Here is a 26336-nt window from a genome sequence, read left to right on the forward strand (position 1 = left end):
ATCAACACCAAGAAAACCAAAATCATGATGTGTTCTAGAAGAAAAAGTGCAGAAACATGTTGAAGATGAAATCCTGTTTTTAATATGTGGTTCAATGCAAATGAAAGTCCTGACAAGTCACCTTCAAACAGAAGATGAAATATATATGGCATACATTGTCGAAATCTTGGATCTTCTGAGTACAATCTTGTTGTACGATATTCCAAAACAAGAATCTGCACGTACTTTGCCTGTAGAGGAGGAGCATGTAATTTACTAAACATTGCAGAGTGATGTACTGCTAACATTCTCAAATGAAGAAAAACACACTTTTCTAGAAAGACAAGTCAGAGAATGACCTTGCATGCCAGTATTTTTTCTCATTTTACAAGGATCTAGTCCTTGCAACATCTTAATGTTTTGTTTAATAGTTTGTTTTTAGTATACTGTCATAAGAAATTTAGTAAAAATAGCAATAGACTCCTGTCGTATTCTGCAACTACTACTACAATCCCATCTATACACTGGAGCTTGTGAATGTCTCCCTTGAACTTCTTCAGCTATCACTTCTTCCACATTTCTGGGAACCGTCTTTTCTCTTTCAATTCCAGAACCAATCTTCACTTCATAAGCACGACCACTGGTATCAACTGCGTGAACTAATGTACTGTTTTGAAAATAGCTCTCTTCATTAAAAAAAGGTTATTAACTAGATGTATGCTTCCATTCAGCCAATTTCTTTCTTACAAAACTTAATTCTGTTGATTATTCTTTTCCATTTACCTTTGTCCTTCATAGAATGCATAGGTTTATCCAAGGTTCGCATTCTTTTCAGAACTAATATAAGCAATCTCACAGCAAAACTTTTTCTTTTTTGCCACATATTGTAGTTCATATAATTCCTGCTTTTTTCTTTTCATTAAATAGTACTGTTTCTTATCTTGTTTTCAAATCTTTCTTAATAATTATGAAGAATATCTGGAAAAAAATGTAAAAAAAATTAAGAAATATTATTATTTATTACTTAAGAAACACCTTCTATTCAAAGGCTACAAACAAAGGCATATATGGTTTTCGTAATATATTCACAATTACACATGAGCTTCAAAAAAAGTGAAGAGTGGTGCAGAAAAAAGAAATGCAACAGTAATGTCTAGGTGATAAAAGCACTAAATATCAAGTGCCTGCATCATTGTAAGACTGCATGGCAACTACTTTGGTGTTTTTATAATTGCATGAGAGGAATGCAGAAAATTTCAAGAGAGATGCAGAAAGAAGCAACAGTAGTGCAAAAGAAGCAACACAGGTGCAAAAAGAGGCAACTGAGGTACACAAAGAGACAAGAGAACTGCAGAAACAGGCAAGATAGTTGCAGAAACATCGCAAATGAGGTACAGAAAGAGGAAACAGGTGGGCAGAGTGAAGCAAGAGAGATGCAGAAAGGGGGAAGAAGGGTGCAGAAAAAGGGAAGAGGGATGAATAAATGTAAAACAAAGGTGCTGGAAGAAGACAGAGCAGTGCAGAAAGAACCAACATAGTTGTAGAAAGAGGCCAGAGGGGTAAATAAAAAGGCAAGTGAAGTGCACAACAAAGCAAAAGAGGTGCTGAAAGAACTAACAGAGCTGTAAAAAGAGACAGCAGGGGTGCAGAAAGGGGTAGGAGATCTGCAGAATGATGCAAGAGGGTTACAGAAAGAGGCAGAAGGGGTGCAGAAAGAGGAACAGAACTGCAGAAAGAAGCAACAGAGGTTGTGAAAGACGCACAAAGGGTGAAGCAAAAGACAAGACAAAGGTGAACAAACAAAGAACAGAGATACAGAAAGGGGCAAATCTGGTGCAGAAACAGGGAAGAGAGGTGTAGAAAGAGGCAAGATAGTTCCAGAAAGAGGGAACAGTGGTGCTGAAACATTTAAAAGTAAAAAGAAGCAAGTGAGGTACAGAGAGAGTGATTACAGCACTGCTTATGTAGTGCAAGACTGCATGATGAGTACTTGGGTGTTTTTATAAGTGAATGAGAGTTGGACCTAGCCAAATAGAAAGCAGCAGACTATTACATGACTCATCTGTAAGACTGTCCAGATTCTTAAAAGCATGCATACATATGTGTCTACCTTTCCAAATCATCTTGGTATCTAAAAGATATATGTATACAACAGTAGTGCTTGGGTGATTATATAACTACATGAGTTATACCTTAGTGATTGCCTAACTGCATAGATAGTGCCTAAATGATTGCATCAGTGCAAGAGCTATGGCTGAGTGATTACATATGTAGTGCCTGCATCATTGTAAGACTGTATGGTGAGTATTTGGGTGTTTTTATAAGTGCATAACAGTTCGGGCTAGCCAAAAATAAAATGGCACACTTATATTACTCAACTATAACTGTCTCCATATTGTTAAAAGCATGCATACATATCTCTCTACATTATCAAATCATCATGATATATAAAAGAAATATGTATACAATATTTCTGAAATATAGCAACACCTAGAAACTGAGACATGTACTAGATCTGCCAGAGTGATTCCAAAACTCCATGGGTGATTGTATGAGTGCAAGAGTAGTCGCTAGAGAATTGCAGAAGATGGATAGTGACTAGCTAATTTCATGAGTGCAAACATACACATTGACTGCATGTATAATTGTATAAATAGCACCTGAAGGGATTGATGAGTCATTGAGTACTGCCTAGGAGAATAGATGAATGCAAGGGTATGGGTGATTCTACAACTGCAAGAGTAGTGTGTAGGTAATTGCATGACTGCACAGCACCAACCTGCATGACTGCATAACTGTAGGGGTAGTACATAACTAGACCATGAGTGATTCCTTGCCTGCAAGGGTAATATCTGGGGGATTACTAAAGTAGATAGCTAGTGAGTGTGTGATTTTATAAGATTATGTGTACCGCCTTGGTGATTACTGAACAACTAAGATACGGCCAGACTGATTACAGGTGTGCAAAGGTAGTCACTGGGGGATTTTAAAAGTATATAAGTACCGCTGAATGATCACATAAGTACAAGAAAAGTGTGTTTGTGATTGAAAGAGTACAAAGGACTGCAGGAATAATGTCTTGGGATTTACATGACTACATGGCAAGTGACCAGAGGATTTTATAAGTGCATGTGTACTTCTTGGGTGATTGCAGGCCTACTGAGATAGAGCCAGAGTTAATAAAAGGCTGCAAAAGGAGTGCCTGGGTGATTTCATACCAGCATGACTACTGGCTGAGTAATTACATGAGTAGAAAGGTAGTGCCTCCGTGATTAAAGGAGCGCAATAGTAGTGCCTGGGTGATTATATAAGTACATGAGTTATACCTTAGTAATTCTATAACTGCAGATATAGTGCCTAAATGATTGCATTAGTGCAGCAGTAATGCCTACGTGATTACAGCACTGCATATGTAGTGCCTACATCATTGTAAGAGTACATGATGAGTACTTGGGTGTTTATATAACTGCATGAGAGTTGGCCCTAGCCAAATATGAAGCAGCAGACTATTACATGACTCAACTATAAGACTGTCCATATTGTTAAACAAACATGTACATGTCTCTGCCTTTTCAAATCATCATGATATCTAAAACAAATATGTATACAATGTTTCTGAAATATAGCAAAACCTAGAAACTGAGACGTACTAGATCTGCCTGAGTGATTCCAAAACTCTGTGAGTAGTGCTTGGGTGATTGTATGAGTGCAAGGGTAGTCACTGGATAATTACAGGTGAAGATGCATAGTGACTAGCTAATTACATGAGTGCAAACATACACATTGACAGCATGAATAAGTGTATAAATCGCACCTGAAGGGATCAATGAGTCATTGACTACTGCCTAGGTGAATAGATGAATACAAGAGAAAGGCATGGGTGATTCTACTACTGCAAGGGTAGTGTGTAGGTTATTACATGGCTGCATAGGTACAGCCTGCATGATTGCATGACTGAAGGGAAAGTACATAACTAGACCCTGGATAATGACATGCTTGCAAGGCACATTTCTGAGAGGTTACTGAAGTACATAGCAAGTGAGTGGGTGATGTTTTAAGTTCATGAGTACCGCCTGGGACATTACTGAATTAATAAGATACTGCCTGACTGATTACAGGAGTACAAAGGTAGTGACTAGGTGATTTTCAAAGTACATGAATACTGGCTGAATGATTACATAACTACAAGAAAAGTATGTGATTGAAAGAGTACAAGGGGATTAAAGGACTACATGGGTAACACATCAGCGATTGCTTGACTGTACTATAGCTTTCAACAGACTACAAAAAAAGAAGCTTAATTAATAACACCTTGCATGATCATCTTTGAAACCACACATTTCTGCTGCATCTTCAGCAATCTATCTTAAATTATGTGGCATTATTCAACTATTGCTTTCTACGGACGTGAAAAAAGAAGCCTAATTAATAACACATTATATGAGCATGTTTGAAACCACAGTTTTGTGCTGCAACTTCACCTTTCTATCTAAAATTATGCGGCATCATTGAACCAACCTTTCTACAGACTAGAAAAAAGAAGCCTAAATTACTAACACCTTATATGAACATCTTTTAAAGCACACTTTTGTACTGCAGCTTCACCATTCTATCCAAAATTATGTCGAATCTTTCAACTATACATTTCAACAGTCTACAAAGAAAAAAGCCTAATTAATAACCCCACGTATGATCATCTTTGAAACCACACTTTTGTGCTGCATCGTCACAAATCTAAACTTATGCAGCATCATTCAACTATACCTTTCTACAGACTAGAAAAAGAAGCATAATTAATAACACCTTATATGTGCATGTTTGAAACCACACTTTTGTGCTGCATCTTCACCTTTCTATCAACAATTATGCGGCATTATTCACCTATACATTTGTACAGACTAGAAAAAAGAAGCTTAATTAATAACACTGTATATGAGCTTCTTTCAAAGGACACATTTGTGCAGCATCTTCACCATTCTATCTAATATTATGTGGCATCATTCAAGTATACCTTTGTACAAAGTAGAAAACAGAAGCCTAATTAACATTACCTTATGTGATCATCCTTCAAGGCACACTTTTGAGCTGCATCTTCACCATTGTACTAGTACCCACAATCTTGACCCTACCACATAAAAAGCAACACCAACTCTTTGTTATACATCATGCACCTTAAACTATATAAGACATATGAAAATAAACATACATGAGACAGAAGTCCTTGCACACCTTTATATTTGACAGAGTCCACCTCCTAATTTAAAGGAACAGCTAAAATTATGCGGTATACTACAAATATACATATCCACACACTAAAACAAACTACCATAATCAACAATCCATATTCCAATATACACATAATACTATACAAAATGTATTTCAAACAACATTTAATTACAATAAAACAAACTATAATAAACATCTCTTCATTTAATAATATATTTCAAATGAATACTGTTTTACATTTAAAAATGAAGCTAACACATAATACACCTCACAAATGTTTAACCCACATTCCAAATTGATTTGTAGAATATGAAATTTCAGAAACTTAGAAAAGAATTTTCTTATGCACACAATCAATGTAATGCACAACTCTCAGCAAGTCAAAACCAGTAATGGCAAGGTTTCCCTCTCTTTTTCCACACAAATAGATGTACGTAACAAATCACATTGCTTCCTAGATTATTTAAAATTCTAAAACACAGTACTATTGGTTAGACATATTAACCCTTACCAACTGACTTCTAAAAGTACCCAAACTGCTTCTGGAATTTTTTGGAGTTGCGATTCCACTGGACAATGAAGCCGCAAATCCATACGGGAGTTCAAAAATATATTACATGTACATTTACCACTATATTCAAATAACACACCAATTCTAAAGACAGTACTGACTTGGGAAATGTCACTGTAATAGCATATTACTTATATATAAATTACAAATTCATATTTTAATGCCACAGTTAAGTTTCAACCCTACCCCCATTCTGCTTAAAGCCAGTTTCCATAGTAACAGTTCATTGAACACAACTTAACTGACAGGTCACAAGTTCACCATATTTACAAATTCACCACACAATGTTGCAAATGCAAACAGCAGGTGTGTTTGACTTTGCAAAAAATTAACTTATCCTTTCTATTGTACTTTTCAAATATTTGTTACTAACCAATAAGGAACATGTTTTAAAAAAAGTAAAATGCACTCTATTTTTCAATCTACAATGTTCTTAAACAGCCAATCAATTCTCTACTTTTAAAAAAAACAGCATCTTGTCCACCATTTTACATACCTCTCATTTTACCAACTGACTGAAAAATGTCAATAAAGCTGCTTCTGCTTACCTCAGATACCATAGCATGGGCTCCATATATAACAACAATCTACGCTTTGATATGGATGGCATCTACAGAAGTGATGGAGTACTTTTCATAGATCAAGGAAACTGAGTCTATCACAGCAACCTAAAGCTCTGCATCGGCACTACAAGTAGCTACAACAAAGTCACAATGAAAACAAGGGCTCTTTTTAGAGCCACCCTATAACATAATACCAATTATAATTTTTTTAACACATACATATTTTTAGTTTTTTGGGGGGATTCACGCACCCATCGTGAATTCACAAAACAAAAGCACAAACTCAATGTTCTACAACACAATACACTTTTGTTGCAGGTGTGTGCTTTGGCACACTGAAACGTCTTAAGAAGTTTCTGCCTCTTTTACCTAAAAGAGTAAGGAAATTGTGACCCGCACGCTCATCCTGTCAAGGTTAGATCATGCCAGGGAGGTGGTTGTCTCCCGGCATATCAGCTAAAAAAGCTAGAGAATGTCCAGAACGTGATGGCTAGAGCCTTGTTAGGAATGCCACGTAGATGTAGTGCTAGTCAAAACCTTCGAGACCTGCATTGGTTCCCAGTTGAGCAGCGGGTACGGTTCAAGGCTCTTTCATTAGTCCATGGCGCCATCCACAAGGTAGAGCCTCATTACCTTAGGAGATAGTTCTCATTCTTTGAGCTGTCTCAACGTCTTCGATCCACAGGTCAATGCCTTGCTCTGGTTCCTAGGTTCCACCAGACTAGGTTAGGTGGTAGCTCTCTTTCCGTTAAAGCGGCCATGGCTTGGAATGCTCTCCCGTTTGAATTAAGAACTATTGAGAGCCTCAGGGTGTTTAAAAAACAGCTAAAAACCCTGATATTTAAGTAATCTTTTGTTAGGCCATTTCTTTTCCCTTATCTACAATTTGGCTTTTGCGCCCGGACACTTCCAAGTAGCGGCAAGCGCTATAAATGGATGCTAACATAACATAACATAACTTTTCAACTCTAAATATTAAATTAAAATTTGATGTATTTTTAACGGTTCTATCAATTGTAATCTTCTCATGAACTTCAAGCACAATACCTCTTTAAAACAAGTTCACAAACATAACACTACCTTCTATATTATATACTACTTAATTATTTATTTAAGGTGAAGTCCCGAATCCAGCTCAAATTTACACAGGGGGACCGCACTGCAAACAGCAATGTCCTGGGGGTGGGCAAACTGGGTGTTGGCGGGCCCCAGGGCCATCAAGGCCTGGGGGGTGGCGGTCCCTGGGGCTCTGGGGGGCCATGTGTCCCCTGCATGCAAGAAAATAAGTCCCAGGCAGGTGGCGGTCCCCAGAGCAGTGTGGGGGGGTTGGGACCCTCCACACATTTGTTTTTAAAGTCCCAGGTAGGTGGCGGTCCCCGGGGATGTGGGGGGGCTGCCTGCTGACTCATACAATTAAATAGGCCCCAGGGTGGTGGCGGTACACAGGGCGGCAGGGGCCCCTGTGGGCCCCTGCAAAGTAATTATGCATTGCCCCCGAGGCCTAGCCCACACGAGGGCTTGCATAAAATGGAGCATTTTTTTATCCTGATTTGCGCACCCAGCACGAATTTGGCCATTTTATTTAAAAAAAATACTTTTGGGGGTCCTGGGTGGTCCTTGTGGGACCCCCTGATCATGCCTAGGGGGTCAGGGTGTTTGTACCCTGCCCCTTTTCTTGTTTTTCACCTTTTTGTTTATTCTTTTCTTGTGGCTCGGGTACCGAGTCACAAGATAGCTGCCAACACTTCTTGGTTTGGAGTGTTGGCAGCCAATCAGAGGGAAGCTTGTGCTCGGGAGGAGTCGCGACTCCTCCTCCGTGCTCAGGTATCGAAAGTTTAAGTTTATTAATTGCTCAGTAACTAATGAACGGATTTACACCATTTAAAAAAAGTCTCTTTCTGATTCAAGACCTACCTTTTTGCCAAATTTGGTGTAATTCCGCTCAGCAGTTCGGGCTGAAGCTTTGTCTAAAGTTCCTATGGTAATTAACATGGGGTTTTGTGACCCCCCTTTTTTCTCAGCCCCCACTTGCCTAATCCCAAAAAACAAGGGTTACAGGGTCGTTAGTTTGGCTGACATTTCACTTGTGCAAAACAAGAGAAAATCAGCACTTATAGTTAGTTGAACTAACTATAACTTGCGCCCCAGCAATACACTTCTTATGGCCTCACATATTACATCACTCATGACATGGTCAGTGACATCACTCATGACATCTCAAATGACATCTCAAATTGCATCACTGGTGGCATCATCCAGTCACTGTGAGTGTGTTTAAAATGTTTATGAGTTTTAAATATATATACACCAAGGTGTATTGATATACCAGTGGGTGTGTGAGTGCCTGTATTGGTGATTCAGTAGGTGCATGACTGACTGTATAAGTGAGTATTTTGGTGTCTCAGTGAATATATGTGTCACTGACTAGGTTGTCTGAATGTCTGTATCAGTCTATCAGTTGTCGTTGTAGTGGGTGTATGGGTTGGTGAGTGGGTACATGTGTGGGTACATGTGTGTGTGTATGGGTGACTGACTGGTTGTTTAAGTACTTGTATAGGTGTATGAGTGTCTATGTGGGCAGGTGAGAGGGTGTTTCATTGCCTGTATGGATAAGTGAGTGGGTGATCAAGTAGGTGTATGGGTAAGTGAGTGTATACGAGAAGGACTGTATGTTTGACTGAGTGTGTCAATGGCTGTGTCATTGAGTAAATAGATGTGTCAATTGAATATGGGTGAGTAAGTGGGTATGTGAAAGGCAGTATAGGTGAGAATTGCAGTATATGTGTATGTGTGAATGAGGGATTGTGATAGTGGCTTTACGGGTTAGAGAGTGCGTGTGTGAGGGTCTGTATGGGTGTGTGATTACATGTTAGTATATGTATGAATAAGTGAGTAGGTGTGTGTATAACTTTATAGGTGAGTAAATGGCTATCTGATTGACTATAGGTGAGTGAGTAGGTGTGTGAGTAGCTCTATGAGTGCCTGACAGTGTGTGAGTGGTTGTATGGCTGTATGTATAGATATATAAGTGGCTCTATTAGTAAGTGAATCAGTGTATGAGTCGCTGTATGGGTGACTGAGTAAATGTGTGTGTAGACCTATGAGTCACTGAGTGGGTACGTAAGAAGTGGCATGGGTGTGTCAATGGTTTCGAGAATAGCAGTGTAATATTTAGAGTATGAAAGGTTACATGGGGTGTGAGTGGGTGCATCAGTGATTCTGTGGAAAATGTTATCAGTGATGTCATTTGAGATATTATCAGTGATGACAGCACTAACCATGTCATGAGTGATGTAATATATGAAGTCATAAGCAGTGCATTGCGGGGGCATGAGTTATAGTCAGCTTAGATGTCAATGACATTCAAAAAGGTGTTGTGCCGAAACATCTGTCAGTGCTCTGTGACACCCTGATTAAAGCATATTGTATCATTTTACCCATGAGTGCACCCATTACACATCGAGTCATCTACTCGTTGAAAGCATTTAGAATCTTGCTGAAGTCATTAGGAGGGCCGAGACACCTACCGCTTTTAAAAGTAATATCAGGAAAATTATTGCAAATGTTAGCTTATGGTAGCGAAGCACTGTGTGGAATAGATTCTATAATCACCAATAATACTATGACAAAAATGTTTAATCACTTTTTTATCTTCCACACAATGCATCACCTGCACAGATTAGATTGGAATTTGGGTTAACAACATAGCTAATTGCATGAAAAGGTCAATTTATAAAAGTATGGCAAAGAATAAAAATGGATAATGTAAATCAAATGTCTAATCTGTCATGGCAGGAAATAAACACAAATTGGATGTCTCAGTTCTGGAAGTATTTACACTCCGCATTAGATGAATATTCAGCCAATTCGATCTGTGATATGCCAATAACCCCAGATTTATTTAAAAAATCTATTAATAAAATAACAGCACCTATCACTGTATGTTGATAGAGACTCTTTTGTATAAAGAAAGCATGCATAGTCATTACTGAATGGGTATACAAAAGTGAAAGTCCAATACTATTTAAAAACACCATGGTCTCTGAAGCAAAAACCTTTTTTGATAAAATCTCGTTTCGGTGTCTTCCCCAGCTTAACACATAATGCCTTCGCTTTTATCAGAGGAATTGACGCTCTGTCGCTTATGCAAAATGGGAGAAGAGAATATTATTAATTTGCTGTGTGTATGCCCACAACTTAAAGCTGAAAGGAAATCTATACCCAAGTGGCATTTTAAGTCACGAGGAATACAGACTTGTTGACAATAACTGATAAGATGTCTCCATTCAGACAATATAACACTGAACCCAGCTTTTATAAAGTTTATATTATTATTAGGAATGGAGTTAGACCAGCAAAATCAAATTGAGATGTAATATAGGATGTATATAATATGCAAACTGTATTATGAAGTCGGAACTATTAAGACTGTTATATTTAATAATATGAACGACTGATTTATTTAATCATGTTTTTATTAATTTTTAAACACTTTATTTTTTTACAGGAAGTATTGCTACCATATTTCAAGATTTGAATGAATCAAACAATAAAGATTTGAATTAAAAATTAAATTGAATACTTGTGTCGGAAGCTAACATTCATTTTGCAACTCACCACCCTGGGTATGCACCCGGGACGAGTGATGCGGCGAAGGGTGAAACTTTGTGACTGTGGATATATAGATATATATTGCCAGTAGGTAGTTATAGTTAGGTTCATGTTTCCATAGGAAAAGCATTTTTGACTTGGCTACATCTTTGGCGACGTTTGATGTATCTTCACAACATTTTCCCCCAAAAGATCCCCAGTGAATCTTGTTGTGCATCAAAAGTTTTGGGGCGATCTGTGAAGCAGGGGCAAAGAAAAAGTGAGCGATAAAAAAGTATTTTTCCCATGTTACTTCCCAAAGGGATTATGAACATGATAACAGACCGAAATGCTGGAGGGAATTACACCAAATTTGAAAGTAAGCTAGCTCTTGGCCCAGAAAAAGGGCTTTTCGTTATTTGGTGTAATCCGTTAATTTGTTTTTGAGCTATTGAAAACAAATTGTATATATAGGGATTCGTACCCTGCAAGTCCCTGTCTTGAAATTTGATTGATTACCAACACTTCAACCTGGAAATGGTTGCAGCCATCTTTGTCATTAGCTTCAGCTGATTCCCACAAAAACAATGGTTTAAAAAGAAAAGGAGGCAGGGTAAGAATACCCTGACCCCCTAATAGTGGTCCTGGGATATCCCTGTGATCCTGACATGGCCAAAAGGGACTTTTCAGAAACATGTTAGCTATGGAAACAGGAAAGAGCCACGAATCTGAGGCAAACATTTACAAAAAAACAAGCACAGGCTCCTGCATTAGATTTCATTACAACCCCTGAGTGGGCCAGGCCCTGGAGGCAATTAAAAAAATATATTGCATAACGTGTATTTGTAAAGTACATGTTCATCCATAGGCACCTTGGCACTGAATAACAGCTGTTAATTTTTACCCAACTCAATGGTACTCATTTCATCGACCTCAGCTGGATGAAAGGCTGAGTGGACCCACCGGGATCTGAACCTGTGAGCATGAGGTTGATAGATGTGGACGCATTGGTCTTCTGAGCCACCAGATCCAGCTAGCAGGAGGGCCCATGGGGCCCCGTTCCTAAGCCTCATTGTGTCCTGGGGACCCCCACATCCATGGGGCTTTGTTGATAAAAAAAGGAGAGAGGCACACACGCCCCGCATCCATGGGTTCTATAACCCCAGGGGACCGCTACCTTACCGGGACTTAAGGCACATTGATGAGAGACTGCATGGAACTCCCTAAAAACCAGGGACCACCACCTTCCCAGGGCTCAATAACACATATTGTGGGGGCCCCGCAGATCCACTGGATCCACCACCTCCCTAGGGCGATTTTTCTTTTTTTTAAATGGGAGAGAGGCCCTCCTCCTGAGCCCCATATGGCCTGAGGACCACCACCTCCCGGGCACCAACCCTAAAAAGTAAAGGAGGAGGGCTACGCCTGTAGCCATATATGGCACTGGGGACTTCCACCCCCAGGACCAGATCCTGCTATGTCCAAGGGTGCCCACCACCAGGACAGAAATCTTGGATTTTGCTTGGCAGGAGCTGACAGCTCCCAACAAGCTAAAGCAAGCACTCTGGTTCTAGCGGGTGGGAGGTGTAAAAGTGGTCCTGCCTGCTGGAAGCAGAGGTTTCATCTCTTTCCCTGCCTGCAGACAGGCAGGCAGGGAAAGAGATGAAAGTATTTTTTCTGCATTAATGAGCAGAGAGAGGCAGAGTAAAGGTCAGAAACCAGCAGAAAGGTGCAAGATAACGATCAGACGGAGACAAAATAAACATTACCATTGAACAAGAAGAGGCAGCGTAAAGGTCAGCAATGAACAGAAAGAGGTAGAATATAGATGAGAAACAAGCAAAAAGAGTCAGAATAAAGTTCAGAAATGAGCCGTAAGAGGCTAAATAGAGATCAGAAACAAGCACAAAGAGGCATAATAAAGGTAAAAAAAAACAACCAGAAATAGGCAGAATAAAGGTGAGAAACAAGCAGAAAGAGGCAGAAGAAAGGTCACTTATAATTAGCTCAGGTAACTATAACGGCTGAAATGCAATGGCTTTATATGAGTGAAATTGGAGCCTAACTATAATGTCCCTGTAAACTTTTTTTTGGGTGTATTTTTAAGGTTTTTTAAAATTCTATTTCCTAGCTATAAAGTCCCTATAACCTTTATTGTTTGGGGTGAATTTCAGAGGTTTTTAAATGTTGTCTTCTAATTGTCATCTGTAACGTTTCAGAGTGGCTGTGTTTGTTATTTTGCAGGTTGGTAAGTGGATGCATTTGTGGCTTAGTGGAACTATGAGTGGGTGTGTGAGTGCTTGTATGACTGAGTGAGTATCAGTATGAGTGTGTGTATATGACAGTAAGTGGCTGGGTGAGTGATTGTACATGTGAGTGAGTCTATGTGTATGTGTTTTGTGTGTGTGTGTATATACGATGGGAAAAACACTACCCACAGACACTTTAGGTCTGATTCCCCTTCAATAGACTAACAATGCATTCACATCTAGTAAGGCTTACAGAGTGTTTTCCAACATGGATTATAAGATGAAACACACTTACTTTATATTCATAAAGATAAAAATATTAGTATTATTTTACATTTGCAGAAGTGTAGTTACAGCTGTGGCACCTCCTATGTCTGTATTTGGAACTTGTACTCATTAACATTTAGTTTCTATGAAATGAGAATCAGTGTCATAATGGTAGCAGCTTTTCTACATGAACGTCCACAGTTTTCTTTCTAAAATGTGTTTGTAATCGTTTTACTTTATTCTACTTAAATAGTGAATGCTACTGTATTGGGTACATTTGTAGTCCATACTCAGTACTGCAGGTGGATTTAGCATCCATGAGGTAATGTTTGAAGTCACTTTGTGTGCAATTTATTTTGTTCAAAAATACACTTTTGATATTTACATGTCCTTCTTGAATATTGAAGGATTTCTTTTAATTTTCTTTATTTTTACTTCACAAAGTCTTCTCTAACAGTTCTGATATGTATTTTCCAGTACTGCAGGAACTTCCCAAAACTAGAGTGATTTTTTTTAATACTTTTAATGATATATAGACATAATACAATTTATATTTATATTTGAGCTAAGATGTTTACTAATACTATGTTTTAACTTATGTAGCCACAATAATTTTAAAGTTGTATGCATGTTTTCATGTATATTTTGGGATTCAAGGAGATGTCTCAAAATCATCACAACAACATTGTGAATAGCATGTGACAAATAAAAAATGAAATATGATTGTTTTCATGCCTTAACAGAGGAAGTGCCCTTCCGCTTTTCTTTTCTTCTGGGTATAGCTGCCTTTGGTTCACACGTTAATTTAGAGCTGCAGCATCCATCTGTTTTTGGGTGTATTTTGCATATTGTAGAATGGCTGCATACATATACTGTGATCTGCAAGACCATGAAGACCACATATTTGTTGGAGAGGAGGAAGTAGTTCGCAAAAAGAATTAATTCATTTCAGTTTTTTTTTTCCCCATTATTTCAGGAGACAGATAAGGGCATGGCATGGGAGGTGAAATGTAACATCTTCTACAATATTCTACATAGAAGCATGTTTAACAAATATAGCCATGGTACTACATAAATGCTCAAGCATCTACACCCAACTGACATGTTCCGAGCTGAGAAAGAATGTGAGTCCGTAAGAGAGCCTGCTACAGGAGGTATTCCCTGCAGTAATCCCTGACCTTAAGGATATGGGCACCTTCTGCAGTAAGTGCAATATGGTTATATCTGTGGGTGAACAGTCACTTTCTGCCTTTGTGTAAGCAAAACAGTGCTACAGTGATGTCATCAGTGATGTCATTTGAGATGTCATCAGTGATGTCATCAGTGATGTCACATCATCAGCAGTGGATTGCGGGCGCGCGAGTTATAGTGAGTCCAACTACCTATAACGTGGGAATTTCAATGGTTTTGTATGAGTAAAATGTTCAGCTAACTATAACTGGTGTGAAACCTATGGTTTTTTCAGTGAATTTGAAAGGTTTTTTAAATGCTAATTCCTAACTATAACGAGTGTGAAACCTATGGTTTTTTCAGTGAATTTCAAAGGTTTTTTAAATGCTAATTCCTAACTATAACGATTGTGAAACCTATGTTTTTTTTAGTGAATTTCAAAGGTTTTTTAAAAACTAATTCCTAACTATAACGTTTGTGAAACCTATGGTTTTTTCAGTGAATTTCATAGTTTTTTTAAAAGCTAGTTCCTTTGTATATCGACTTTGTAACCTACGATTTTTTTTTATTAGCTGTTTTTTACAACAATTAATTATATTTTTAAAACAATTATTTGTTCAATGTATATATATTTTTTTTACATTTAAAAAAAAAATATGTATGAAAAGTAAATAATAATGCAAGACATTTAGTACCATACTTATAAAAGCAGAATTTTTGATTTACGAAATGAAAATGATTTTGCATTTCCGTGAAGCTATGAAAACGTCATTCAGGCGTGCCGCGTAAGCGCCCCCGGAAGCGCCTACGTTCGCGCCGCGTAAACGCCCCCGGAAGCGCTCCGGTGCGCGCAGCGTAAGCGTGTCAAGTCATGTGACCTTAAAATAACTCTTTTCATTGGTTGCTAACAGTTTTATTTTACAAAGAATGAAACCCTCACCCATTTCCTTTACTGCTTAATCTTTGTTGGATTATCATGGCTGCCAGAGCATCCAGCAGCAGTGATGACACAGAAGGATTTATAGATGAAGAGGTTCCTCAGCCTAGAGTTAAGGAGCATTTTATCTAGAAATTTTTTGATATACCTGAGGGACGTAAGAAAGTAAATGCTCCAAAGGTGGAATGTAAGATCTGCCACACTGGACTTTCCAGAGGAGACCCCACAAGGAAGTACAGTTTTGGTAATTCTACCATGATTCGCCACATGCAGAGAAGGCATCTCCAGAACTATGCCCTGGAGAGTGTCAGGGCTCTGGCACGAGAGGCTCCCAGGGATGGTGCCTCTACTTCAACCGGAGGACCAACTACATCGGTGAGGGGGCGACCAGAAGAGCTGATCCCTAATATTCAGCCTGCCTTTAATGAAGCCATAATTAAATGCAGAAAATGTGATCAGCTACTTTGTTATGGGGAACAAAGTGTTATGCTCATGGTTCGAGAATTAGAGAACCACCGCTGCCGTCCCCAGCCCTAATTTTGATTATATTTTTTTGCTCCTGTTGAGCAGTTTCCCATTCCCTGTTGTTGTTTTTGTTAAAAAAAAAGGAAAAAAGAAGAAAAAAAAGTTATTTTCAGAACTACCTCCAATTCTCATCAAAGAGCTGTATTCTTAAAAAAATGAAAAAGAGTAAGTGGAGTGCAGTGAGAGTGGAGAGGGAAATGAGTGAGAAAGCAAAGAAAGGGACTAGAGGGGAAGGGAAGTGAAGTAGGGGGACTGAAAGAAGGTGAGTGTGGGGAAGGAGAGTGAGGAGAAGGAGAGTAAACATGGGGAATGTGGATAAGTGAAGAAAATGTAGTAAAAGTACTGTGGTGTGGAAGGGTAAGAAAAGAGCAGTGATGTTTAGGAAAGAGTGGAGATACAGACTGGATAAAGACAATTGAGTGTGAGACAAGGTGAGTAAGGCAGTGAAGAAACAGAGAAAGTGAAAGAAAAAGTAAGAGTAGAAGACTGAAGGCCTCATTTATGAGGCCATGCGTCACTTTTACGCCACCGGTGCATCACTTTTTGTGACGCACCAGTGCTGTAAAAAATGCACCTTGTTGAGTCATTTTTACAAAGTGATGCATCTAGGTAGATGTGTCACTTTGTAAACTCCTGCGCCACATTATACCTGTGTCAGGTGTAATGTATGCAAAGGGGGCGTATTGACGCAAGAAAGGGTCGTAGTAGTGACGCAGTGAAATTTATGAGATTTCACTGCGTCACTTTTAGGACACCGTTGCCTCAAAATCTTGCGCCTGCCTCACAGCAAGCATAAGAGTGACGCAGGCCCTTTCACATGGGGCTGGCCCCATGTGAAAGGATGCATTGCTGGAGTTGCGTCACTTTTGTGACACACTCCAGCAATGCATCACTTTTGCACTTACAGATACGTCAGAAATACTAACGTATATCTGTAACTCCTTGCAACATAATGCGTCATACACTAAAAAGGACGCATGAGTAGAAGACTGAAGGCCTCATTTATGAGGCCATGCGTCACTTTTACGCCGCCGGTGCGTCACTTTTTGTGACGCACCAGTGGTGTAAAAAATGCACCTTGTTGAGTCATATTTACAAAGTGACGCATCTAGGTAGATGCGTCACTTTGTAAACCCCTGCGCCACATTATACCTGCGCCAGGTGTAATGTATGCAAAGGGGGCGTATTGACGCAAGAAAGGGTCGTAGAAGTGACGCAGTGAAATCTATGAGATTTCACTGTGTCACTTTTAGGACACCGTTGCGTCAAAATCTTGCGCCTGCCTCACAGCAGGCGTAAGACTGACGCAGGCCGTTTCACATTGGGCTGGCCCCATGTGAAAGGATGCATTGCTGGAGTTGCGTCACTTTTGTGACACACTCCAGCAATGCATCACTTTTGCGCTTACAGATACGTCAGAAATACTGACGTATCTGTAACTCCTTGTGACATAATGCGTCATACATTAAATATGACGCATGAGTAGAAGACTGAAGGCCTCATTTATGAGGCCATGCATCACTTTTACGCCACCAGTGCGTAACTTTTTGTGACGCACCAGTGCTGTAAAAAATACACCTTGTTGAGTAATATTTACAAAGTGACGTATCTAGGTAGATGCGTCACTTTGTAAACCCCTACGCCACATTATACCTGCGGCAGGTGTAATTTATGCAAAGAAACGTAAGTAAGGGAGTGTGGGAGAGTTAAAGGGAGTGAGCATGAGGAAAGGGGACTAAAAGGGTGAGGGGACAGAGGGAGTGAGGCTAAGACAGAGGGAGTGAGGGAAGGAGAATGAAGATGTGACAGGACAGAGGGAATGACAGAAGGAGTGAGTGAAGCAGAGTAAGGTGAGTGAGGGAAGGGCAATGAGTGAGGGAGCGAAGGAAGGGAACAGAGGGGAACAGGACTGAAGCAGAGGTACTAAGAGAAGGTGACTGGGGGATGAAAGTAAGGGGAAGGGGAATGAAGGATAGGGAATGAAGGGTAGTGAGGCAACGGGAGTAAGGGAACAGCACTCTAAGCACTTTAAATTATTTTTTTATGCTGTTTTTCCCCGTGGTGCGCTCAGGGTGCGCGTACCGGAAAGCGCACCTGGGAGCGCACCCAGCGCTTACCCCCCGAAAATTTAAAGAAAAAAAAAAGGTTTTTATCCCTTCAGGGTCCTTCTAGACCCCCCTCAGAAAATCTAGGGGGTGTCTACTCTGCCCCCTTTTAATTAATTCCCCCTTTCTTTTTCACCTCTTGTGTCTCGATTCTACCAAGAACAAGATGGCGGACTCTCCGGACTGTTTAGAATGTTGACAGACACCCGACAGCCAATCAGCTTTCCGCTCGCGCACTCCCGTAGCGCGCCGGGTGCGCTCCCCGGTACGCACACCTGTGAGCGCTCGGAGAGCGCTTATAGATATATATGTGTTTTTGAAGTTAATTTTCAAAAAAACCACTGGAGCAATTTTCAACAAATATAGCAAAGGCACATCTGCGTACCAGTCCCTACAATTTTGCCAAGTTTGGCGTAATTCCGTTCAGCGGGTCGGGCTGTAGACTTGTCTGACCGTCCTATGGAAATTAACATGGGGAAAACACGTTTTGGGACCCCCCTTTTTTCACAGCACCCACTTCACGAATCCCCCCGTAACTTTCCGGGAAAGAGCGCAGCGGAGCTGGCCAAAATTTTGGAAAATGACACACAAATTCCTCAAGCGACGCCAGAGTTATTCCCAATAGAATGTTGCAGATTTCCTATGATAGCCAACCTAACTATAACTACTATTTATATATGTATCAATTACCTACTGGCGGTCGCCAGTAGGTATATATAGTTAGGATTTTTTCCCTATGGGATTTTTGAAAATTCTATGTCTAATAACTTTGGCGTTTGTGGACGGAATTGGCTGAAATTTTCAGGAAAATGGAACATTTTGTTTCTGAGCAGCCCCTGAAAATTTTGGGGGGGTTCGTCCAGGGGGGGCCGAGAAAAAAGGGGGGTCCCAAAACGTGTTTTTAACATTGAGTTTTCCATAGGGCGGTTAGCCTCACTTTTAGCCCGAACGGCTGAATGGATTTGCACGAAACTTGGCAAAATTGTAGGGACTGGTAGCCCGATGTGCCTTTTGTAGGTCTCAATATATGTGCTCCAGTGGATTTTGAGAAATTAACGTTTAAAAAAAGATATATATCTGTAAGCGCGCTCTGGGCAGCGCTCCGGTCCGCGGACCTTAAGCGTACCGGAACTTCGCGTAGCTAAGCTGATTGGCTCTCCGGTGTCTGTCAACATTCTAAACAGTCCGGAGCGGCCGCCATCTTGTCTCTCGGTAGGATTGAGAGACAAGAGGAGGCCAAAACAAAGGGGGAAATAACCATAAGGGGGCATACTAGCTCCTCCCTGACCCCCTAGGTTTGATGTGGAGGCTTTAAAGGGGCCCCGCTAAGCAAAAAAAAAAAATTTTTTTTTTATTTTTTTTCGTGGTTAGCGCCCGGTACGCGAACCGGGAAGCGTTCTGGGGAGCGTATCACAATGAAAAATGAATGATAGACTTTTCAAATGCTGTATGTTAATTGATTGTTGGTTTTGTTGATTATTTATTTTTTTTTTTTTAAGTTTTTTTTATTGTGTTTCATAATTTATTAAACTTTCTAACATTTCATTGTCAGAAATTTCATAATCATGGAATATAGATTGTAGTCTCTGAGGTTGTAAAATGTCCTCATTTGCAAGGAGGTTATCTACTGCTTGTACACATTGCAGTAGTTCTTGGTCCCAAGATTCATCCATAAATTCAATCTCATTTGGATCAATGATTTCTGTGTTGGACTCTGGAAGGACAATTTCAAATGAAATGTTTTGTTCACTTTCCATTTTTCCTGAAATTTGCATAAAAAAATATATATTAGTAGAGGTAGGGCACAGTTGGGATTAATTTTAGATAGGCAGTTTTTAACAGAGAATTTATCTTTGGGCAGTGTATAGTATCAGAGTGGAAGTAGGAATATAAAAAAGTGTATCTAAATTTATAAGTACTACAGAGGGATAGTATATAACTAACAGAAAAAGTTTGCCATATTAACTTAAAGTGCTCAATATACTTCAGTTTTAAAAATAACAACTTACCTTTAAAAAGAAGTTGAAGTTATTAATGAAAATTCTAATAGAAATGTACACCAGGAAGTAGTAGTCAAAATGGCTGTGTTTCCTTCTCTTCCTTTATATATATTCGGGTACATAACCAATTAAATGTCAGGTAAAAAAAGTAGAAAATGAAAGTAACATTTTAATTGGTTGTCAATTCCAACACTTCAGATGTGTTTTGTGAAGTAATTTACCTCACGGTATTTAGTGAGTTCTATAGGCTAAATGGCTAAATGGAATTCCAATCAAATTTGTGAAAATGGTAGGGATTGGTATGTAGTATGAGCTAATCTATATTTGGTGAAATTGTCTCAAGTGGCTTTTGTGTGAACTACTTTCCCACCTTTTTTGATGGTGCGCTTCCCAGGAAGCGACCCGGTACGCGAACCGGTGAGCGCCCTGGTACGCGAACCTTAAGCGTAACGGGAGTCCACCATTTTGTGTTTCGGTCGAATTATGATACAAGATGGAGGGCAAATAATGTTCAGAATAGGTAGAAGGGGGCATGGTAGACTTATCTTGACCCCCTAGGTTTTGTGAGGGTGGCTGAGGAGGCCCATATGTGCGAAAAAAAAACATTTTTTTTTAAAATTTCGCGAGGTTAGCTCCCGGTACGCGTACCGGGTAGCGCCCCAGGGAGCGTACTTTGTTGAAAATTAGTAAAAAAAGTTAGAGTAAAATAATAATTGTGAGTGATTAGATGTAGGGTAGCTCTGAGAAGAGCTTTTGGGTTTATGGTACATTTTGGTACTTATAAGTAGGTACCAATGCACATTTTTAAATTCAGAGTGAAAACTCTGTTGCCCTCATCTGAGAAGTGAACTCCATCTCCTCTGTAGATATCTTGCATGTAGTAACGCAAGTTATTGTTGTACAGGGAGCCCATTCCATGGTCTCTCATGTAAGCTGAAACAGATTTGTTTACATGCTTCCTCGACTTCTCAATTTGTGGACAAAATTGGTTTGACCACCTCCATTTCTGTCTTTGGCATATATTTGAATATACCAAGGCAGTCTGAGGAAAAAGTGCCATTAATTGCTCAAAGGTGTCCTTTAAAAGCATTTCCAGACCTACACCAGTCAAAGTGCCCAAGTCATTACCTCCACAGTGCACAATTAACAGGTCAGGTTTGGGCAAATGCATAAAGGTTTTCACCAATGGTATCAATTGGTGACATTTTAATCCTCTGTGGCCAAACCACTTAATTTCCACATCTTGTAAATTGAGGTTAGGTAAATTCCTGCTTTCAACGTACCTTTGAGCCCAGTGAATATAACTATGACCAACAATCCAGACAGAAAACATGGTGAGAGAAGGTTCTCCTGCAGTCAGATGAAGTGTGGCAATGAAATGGCAGTTGAAAAAATGTGAGTTTGAAATGAAAAAAACTGTGGAGTTTCTGTGTTCATGAAGTAGTAACAGTGATTGGTGGATTTTGATTGATGAAAACAGAAAGTTAGGGTGTAGAGATGTGTTCTTTGAAAGATGTATTTTGAGTGGTCAATAAAAAATCATTAAATGAAAGAAAGCACTGGATATGCAGGTGCACTGAGAGTTCAGAGTTCAATTGCAACATTGTTGTGTGAATTTGCAAACACCAGAGTTTCTCCAAGAGGTGGTTGCTATGGAAAATAGGCAGAAAGGGCAGAGGGGGAAGGGTTTTCATTTGAAAAAAAGTGAGGGAAGAGTTTTGATTGGGTGACATGAGAAATATGTGTGAAGAATTACACCATTTCTGTGCTTTTCATAGCTGCAGACTCTGGAGTGCATACCTTTTGCTCTGCTGAAGACAAATTGGTGTGTTTCTGAGACTGTTTTCAAACTCAAAGTATTTGCTAAGGTGAGAAAATATTTCTTTACTTTAGATAGAGAATAGTGTGCTTTAAGGAGAAAATTATGATTTATGTGGCGCAAATTGCTTGTAAATATGCTCTCACATGTGCATGGAAAATTTAGATTTTGAATGTTTGTGTTAAATAGCTATGTTAAAAGTGACCAAACCATGCTGGGAAGGCAATCAAAAAACGCTTTCATGTGTTTTAATGACATTTTAAGTCATTTTCTGATGTGCAGTGTTTAGAAATTATGATTTTAAAATCGTTTTTGGGGAAAAGGAATTGTTTATAAAATCATGACAAGGACATAATGGTGTATGGTTCTTTATAAGGCAATTGACTGTTCCTGATGTTATTTTTCTCATTTTAGTGTAAGACCTTTCTCTGTGGCGCAAATTGCTTGTAAATATGCTCTTACATGTGCATGAAAATTTTAATTATCAATGTTTGTGTTACATAGCCATGATAAAAATGAATCAACAATGCAGGAAAACCAATCAAAAAATGCTTTAATGTGTTTCAATGACATTTTAAGTCATTTTCTCATGTGCAGTTTTTTGAAATTATGATTTGAAAATCGTTTTTGGGAAAAAGGAATTGTTTTTAAATGCATGAGAAGGACATAATGGTGTATGGTTTTTTATAAGGCAATTGACTGTCCCTGATGTTATTTTTGCCATTTTAATGTCAGACCTTTCTTTGTGGCGCAAATTGCTTGTAAATATGCTCCCACCTGTACATGGAAAATTTTGATTTTGAATGTTTATGTTACATAGCCATGTTAAAAGTGACCCTACCATGCAGGAAAGCCAATCAAAAAACGCTTTTATGTGTCTTAAGGACAATTTAAGTAAGGTTATGGATACATTTATGATGACTGGTGCAATGAAGTAGAAATCACTTACTTCATTGGTAGGCATTTACAATAAAATGTTCTCCTCTGTTTTGTTCATCAAGCGTAACTTTAATCTGCAATCCTGAGTAGGCCTCACCTTAAACAAACCTCTGGATAGGCCACATATTATTGTCATCCTGATTTAATCATTTATAATGCTAGGGATAGATTTATGATAGGTGTATACCTCTTTTGTGCCACTTAGAAAACATTCTCCATGGGGAAATGACTTAAAATGTCATTAAGACACATGAATGTTTTTTTTTTTAAACGTTTGCAAATTTTTTGGGTCACTTTCAACATGGCTATGTGTCTGCAACAGTCAAAATCTAAATTTGCAATGTACAGGTGGGAGCATATTTACAAGGAATGTGCTTCATGGGGAAACGTTTGCAATTTTTTTGGGTCACTTTCAACATGGCTATGTGTCTGAAACAGTGAAAATCTAAATTTGCAATGCACAGGTGGGAGCATATTTACAAGGAATGTGCTTCATGGGGAAAGGTCTTATAATGTAATATGGGAAAAATGACATTAGAGATACTGAAATGCTTTATAGAGAAGCATACACCATTATGTAATTGTCATAATTTTGCAAACCATTACTTTTCCCCAAAAACGATTTTCAAATTATATTTTGAAAACACTGCACATGTGGAAATTACTTAAAATGTCATGTACATATGGTGGTTCATCTGTAACAAGATAAGAAGCTTAGGGATACATTTATGATGACTGGTGCAATAAAGTGGACATTACTTACTTCATTGGTAGGCCTTTACATGTATTATCTCCTCTGTATTCTTCATCAAGCGTAACTTTGATCTGCAACCCTGAGTAGGCCTCACCTTAAACAAAGCTCTGCATAGGCCACACCTTATCGTCATCCTGAATTAATCATTTAAAATGCTAGGGACAGATTTATGATAGGTGTATGCATCTTTTGCGCCACTGTGCGTCACTTTTGTGACGCAGTGGCGGTGCAAAAGATTTACTATGAGGCGAGAAAATTACAAATTGATGCATTTAGGCAGATGTGTCATGGTGTAAAAAAAACGTGCCACATGAAACCGATGCAGCAGTGGATGTGCCAGTCATTTTGCGCCGCTGTTCCGCCACCCATGGTGTGCTGTATTTACAATGCGGCGCAGCATGGGGCAAAAATGGCACAGATGCGTGACGTATCTGTGCTGTAAAGGTGGCGCATTGCTGGAGTTGTATCGTAAGTGCGATGCAGCTCCAGCAAGGCTCAGGGGTGCCCCATCTATACAATGCTGCGTCAAGACCTATGCAAGCTTCAAGCAGGCGCAGGGTTTTGAAGCAGCTTTCTCCTATCTGATTGTAAATGCGGCACACCATGGGTGGTAAAACAGTGGTGCACATTAACTGGTGCATGCCTGGGGATCTGCCATTTAATATAAATCTGCACTTTAACATTTGAGTATGTGCAGGGAACACAGAGTCGTTGAGGCTTATCCAAGGTTAAGAACAGATGAGTCCTGTTCAGTGAAAAATTAGACATAGGCTTCACCTGCTCAGCATCGCTGGACATGGTTAAATAATAGCTGCAAAATGTTACTCTTGTTAAATAATTTTACTATTATAATCTGTGAGATTTGTCTCTTACTCTGCAACATCTCATTGTTGTTATCTTTCTTTAAAGATAAAGACAACCTCAACATGAGCGACAATCTGCAATCAGTTGATTTTGACCTCATCATTGAACTTGTAATTGAAACATCAGTGGATGTTGATCCATTGGATGATTTAAATCCTGAGGATGAAGAAGAGCGTGATGAGGATGCAGATTTGTCTGAATTATATGATATCGGATGGGAAGCTGACTTGCTTCAGCCTTTGGAATTATAAACATTTATTTTTAAAATTTATAATCAATAAAAAGTAAAAAGGTAAACCGTTTAATTTAAAAATAAAAACACCTTCAAAAACAGGTTATGTGTAGTGTTTTCAATAAAATATTAAAATATGCTCATAAAATTAGATCAGATTCACATATAAAATAGCATAGGTAACATAAATATAAATGTCATTTCTTTTCTGGTATTTCTGTATTGTAAAAATGGCAATGACTAAAAAATCTTCAAAATAAAATGTCAAGTAGTGTGTTATATTTTTGATCACTATTAATGATTTACTGTTTGATAATAATGTTTAATAACATTTTTTAGTATCTTTTTCCTCAGATTCAACTGCAGATCATTTCAAGATGCCTACAAAAATAAGAGAGATGAAGGCTGCAAAACGTCAAAGACAGCAGGAGAAAAAAAAAATGCAGCAGTCCTCTAACAAAAAGATTTCTCAAGCCATGAAGAAAGCACCGGGTAAGAGCTCTAAATATTTCATAAGAAATATTTGTAATAAAAAAAATATTAGTACAGAAAATGTTTCAATCCATAAAATGACAAGTAAATCAAATGGAAAGAAAAGGACAAATGAAAATGTTACTGCTAGAGCAAGAGATAAATCTGTGCATGATAGTAGAAGGAAACAACAGTTTACGGAGATTCGTAAACGAATGTTCCGTAACAGGATAATTGGCAATTTGTTAAAAAATATTAAGAAAGGTCAACAGAAATTAGTTTTTTATAGGAGAAAAAAAAAAGTTGAGAAAGTTATTGATCAGGCTTTTGAAATTAAACGTAAGTTATTTATTTTGATAATCAATAGAATTAGGAAGCTAAACAAGGCAATTTTTGATTTCAAAAGAAATAGTAGATGGAAGAGAATAGTTAATCGTAGTAATTTTTGTGAAGTTTTTTCTGGAGAATGGATACATAGTTCAAGCTGTGAGGCATTTTTTAATGAAGAGAGTTATTTCCAGGATAATGATTTGGTGCATGCAGTTGACATCAGTGGTCGTGCTTATGAAGTGAAAGATGGTTGTCCAGTTGAAAAAGAAAAACTTGTGACAACAGAGGCAGAAGAGTTGTTAGGTAATGAGGTTTTAGGAAGACGTGCTAAGGGTCCTGTGTACACCTGGAAGTGTAGTAGTATTTGCAGTGTGCGACAGGATTCCATCAATTTGCTTTGTGATTTTGTACGGACATTTAACAAGAAAAGTTTGAAGCAGAAAATAAGGTTGTTGCAAGAATTAGATCCTTGCAGAGTGAGAGAAGTGACAGGTTTGCATGGTCATTCACTGGCTTGTCTTTCCAGGAGAGTATGCCAGAGTGTTTTTCATCATTTCAGGATGCTAGCAGTGCATCATAACAAAGTGAGGAAGTTAGTTAGACTGTTGTATTATGCTAAGAGTCCAGCAATTATGCTGAAACAATTATGCGCTGCTCTTTTGCATGGTTCTGAAATAGATGTGAAGAATATATGTGAAGAAATTGAGTTTTGTTACTTTGGAAGTAAAGAGGAGAATGTTGAAAT

This window comes from Lissotriton helveticus, chromosome 2_1 (assembly GCF_964261635.1).
Source record: "Lissotriton helveticus chromosome 2_1, aLisHel1.1, whole genome shotgun sequence".
In the NCBI taxonomy this organism is placed as follows: Eukaryota; Metazoa; Chordata; class Amphibia; order Caudata; family Salamandridae; genus Lissotriton; species Lissotriton helveticus.